Here is a 4,233-nt window from a genome sequence, read left to right on the forward strand (position 1 = left end):
GGGATGAGTTATCCGCCCTTACCGTGAGCATTGCTACCTCAGGTTACACAACACCAAATGTTTTCCCATAGACTTCTATAGTAGCCTTATATTTTTTAAATCATTATCCAGCCTATCAACAGCCATTCCATGTACACATCGGTACACTCTGGCCTTTAAACTACAATAAAACACAATATCTGGCCAACTTGTCCGGCATGTTTTGCGAGCACAGGAAGAGGAACACATCAACCCCAGTTCCGCACCAAATGTCACCTACCCGAAAATATCTGTACACACAATAAGTATAAGTCATGGTGATGAAAATCACAGCACTGAATACTTAAAATTGTAGCCAGATTTTAATTACTGGTTGGATATGCTTTAAAAAAACATAAACATCTTACACTATTTCATCCAATCACAGCTGTCACATGTCTCTGTATCTCTTCACTTGTTTACATACGGTCCGGCTCAGCGAGCAAGCGATTCTCATTTAGTGTAGTGGAACCTGTAGAAAAAATGGTCTGCATCTGCACTAATCAAATCTGTGATGCATGTATTGTAAAGATATTGTAGCTCCTTAGAAACAAATGGAAATTGGTTCAAGTGCTATACTTTGTGCTCACTGCCATGTCTATATGACACCTATATGCAGAGATCTGATACATCATAAAAGCTGTTAAGAGTTAAATTACTATGGTTTTGGCAGCTTATTGCAACATGTACTTCTTTATTCATAAAGAACTTTCTATGACCATACACAGGCCTCTATTGTTTATTCTTGTTTCCCGAAAGGAGGGGGTTCACAGATGATGCTTCAAACATGTCACCCTTAAAATATCTTTTCGACCCTGTAAAATTGGCAATGCTGATAAAGTCAAAACAAAATAGACTTCATATTTCAATTTAAATGATGGTGAATTGTTTGGAGTAATGTGGTGACAGCAACTAGTGATAGCAGAATCTGATACATCTCATGGAATTTGGTTGTGACACTAATTAGCTTCAGTGTTAAAAGAGGCTGGACAGAGTCAGCTGACTGGAACTGTTACCCCTGCACTGTTTACATCTAACTGACAGGTCCATATTTGGCATTTTAACTATGGGAGGGCAAGATCCAATGTTAATGCCTTCATTCCAATGAATAGAGTTAGTATCTTAGACATACTCTGGAAACATGGCACCACACTGAAAGTGTTCGAAAAGTTGTTTCAAAAAGGGAAAAGCCTTGGAACTAACCCAGGGAAAAGCAAAGTAGCTTTACAGTGCCCCAGACTGTCAGGTTGACCCCTGAGCTACATAAGAAAGTGACCAGTGCAGGGGTGACTGGAGTCCAGCCAGTACAAACACTCACCAGTCTGCCATACCGCCTGTTAAGGCTGAGGATGAGAAACACCCATCAGGAGGATGATTGTTCACTGAAAACAAAAAGTGACAAGTAAGATGACTATAATCTACTTATTCATGTCACCCAAGCTTTGAAATACTTGCAGGTAACAAAAAGTCCTCATTGTTAAATGATTTGGGTGGCCAAACCTGCCTCATTAAAAGAATTTACATGTATCTTTAAACAAGGTGACATAAGAAATTTTCAATTTTATTCACATTTTTCAGTGATTAAGTGAAGTAAGTGGCCAAACTCAGACTCATGAATGAGTGTTTTTAAAAAAACCAATTAAAAAAACAGTGTTTTAATACCACAATGAAGGGCTAAACTGGGATAGAAATAGAAAATACATTTCATCCAGCAAGGGAGATAATTCACAAATGTCGAACACAACTACATATTGTAAATAATCATTCAGAAGTTTCCCAAGTAGTCAGTGGGGTTTATTCTAAATCTGCAGGGCTGCTGCTGATGTGTATCATCTGTTCCACGTTGGGGAGACAGAGAAACTGTTCAATGAGGCATTTTGTGAGCATGCCACAACATCGACAAACTGTGACGGGGACATGGTTATGGATATGGAGCATGAACAGCAGTGGGGCCTCAACTGGACAGAGAGACTGAAATGTACCAACTGTGGCTACCTGTCTTACCATCATAAGCACTACAAGGAGGTAGAAGTAGCTGCGGCAAAGAAGGGACGTCGCTCCTCCACTGCTAACACTGGACTCCAAATAGGCCTGTTGAAATGTCTCATGGGGAATGAGAGTTTCCGTGTCCTCTGCATGAGTGCAGATATTCCACCCCTATCCAGTTCAGGCATGTAGAAAGCTGCAAACAGAGTTTCTGATACAAAATTGCAAAATTGGTTATTACACAGCAAATATTTGGATAAAAACTTCAAAATTACTCACAATGGAATTCATTTTCAAAATTTGACTGACATTCATCTCGGCCCTAAAATAATAGACAAGACCCAATTCAACCTGAATAGTCAAAAGTGTGAATCTACAAACAAGGCAATGCGCAGGTCATTACCTCGTGATACAACCTTTACTCGGAACTTCCAAGTCAGAGCTCACAGTGCAGTGCATAGTGTCAACTTTTAAAGTCCAGCAAAATCACTCTTGACACTGAGACATGGGCTCGGGTGTGCTGTCACTTCAGAAAGTAAAATTGATAATGAAATCAGCAAAAGCCACAATAAAGTACTTAAAGCTAAAACATACAAGAAATCAAAAATAAGTAAGGACCGCATGCTAAGAAATGGTTAGAATTATTTAAACTCCATCTTTGTAAAAACAATTAATATTCAAAAGACATGTTATTGAAAAGAAATACTGCATATTTGAGACATCAACACCAAAGAGAGGACCATCCATACACAAAGCTGGCCCCAAACAGAAAGACCTAACAACATAATGTATATGCTTACATTTAACAGTAGGGTTTATGACTCTTGGTGCACAAGCCCTGTTGTCGACAGTGAATTCTTTCATATTGTGTTCGTGGGTCTCGACAGTCAAATGGTCAGTGTTTACACAAGAAGTGTTGTGACAGAGATGGCTCAACTTCAAATGTTTTGCCAGAGCTGTCAGTTTTAACTAAATCATCTGGTAAACATTTATTTGCTATGCATAGGGCTATTTTGTGGGCTTTTTGTCCGGTCCCTGCCTTGGACGGCCACGAAAAGAAACACCGCCCAATAACTAGACGACTTTGCACTATACCAAGGTGTGCTCGATAACTCGATGTAGGCATTGGACTACGAGTTTATTCATGCCCTGCTTATCTCGGCTGCCCAACCACTCACCCATTTTCCTTTCAAAATTCCCTCTACATTTGTCCCAAAACGTTTCCATGGCAGTATGTCAACATGGAAAACCATAAATTATTAATTGCTGATATAAGCACTTACGGTCCGGTCCGGCTCAGCGAGCAAGCGATTCTCATTTAGTGTATTGATACGAGACCTCACACTCGCGATCAAGTTATACTAGCAAACAATTTCTTCCACTTGCGAAATCTTGAAATAAATTCTGTTATCAGACAAGCATCCCCTTTGATATAATTATAGATGCAGCTGTTTTCAACAAAATACTCCGATTACGATACAAACCATGCATTTCCATTAGCTTTGCTTCCAAATCACCTCGTGTAGTGCGCGAAAACTGTAGCAAACGGGATCCGAATTGTTACAAAACTTGAACGGGCCTTCATGTGAAACATGAATTCAATTTATTTATAGATTATTACAGTGTTATTTTGATTCAAGTATCAAATGTTTTAGGTATGCAAACGTGTTCTTTGTGGCATATTTGTATTGTCTGTCAGCTCCCACAATATCTACAGACATTATTGAATTATTAGCTAAGTGCTCACTTCGACGTTACCGCTTTGTAACTTTCTGCTTTTTGACGCAGAGAACGTGCTCTCTCTCTCTCTCTCTCTCTCTCTCTCTCTCTCTCTCTCTCTCTCTCTCTCTCTCTCTCTCTCTCTCTCTCTCTCTCTCTCTCTCTCTCTCTCTCTCTCTCTCTCTCTCTCTCTCTCTCTCTCTCTCTCTCACTCTCTCGCTCATCCCATAGTACTGATACAATCGGAGCTAGGGAAGAGAAGTAACCACATACAAATGAACAAGGAAACGGAAAAAAAGTTTGTCTGTTTTGTATTATTTTTCCCTAACGTTAAATTGATGTCAAACGGATGCTCGTGTTGTCCACATTAAGATACACGGTAAAACTATCTCATTGTTTAATATATATTCAGGGCATTATTTAAATGGTAAAAACAGTTTATTTTCTGTCGAAAGAGTGGCAAATTCTGACTGTGAAACCTAGATATTTGTTTTTGTACAATCACGGAAA

The 4,233-nt window shown here is 39.3% G+C and overlaps 1 long non-coding RNA gene across 1 annotated transcript; it reads right to left on the bottom strand.

The window, feature by feature from the left end:
• Positions 1 to 1,242: 1,242 nt before the first annotated feature.
• LOC124267503 lies at positions 1,243 to 2,631 on the bottom strand. The gene is made up of 3 exons (XR_006896050.1): positions 2,408 to 2,631; positions 2,014 to 2,200; positions 1,243 to 1,400 (listed from the first exon to the last, which is right to left on the bottom strand). It is a non-coding gene; the product is annotated as an uncharacterized LOC124267503 (long non-coding RNA).
• Between the last annotated feature and the right edge of the window lie 1,602 nt (positions 2,632 to 4,233).

The sequence above is a fragment of the Haliotis rubra genome, unplaced genomic scaffold, assembly GCF_003918875.1.
Source record: "Haliotis rubra isolate DU_JTF1 unplaced genomic scaffold, ASM391887v1 Scf1316, whole genome shotgun sequence".
Taxonomy (NCBI): domain Eukaryota; kingdom Metazoa; phylum Mollusca; class Gastropoda; order Lepetellida; family Haliotidae; genus Haliotis; species Haliotis rubra.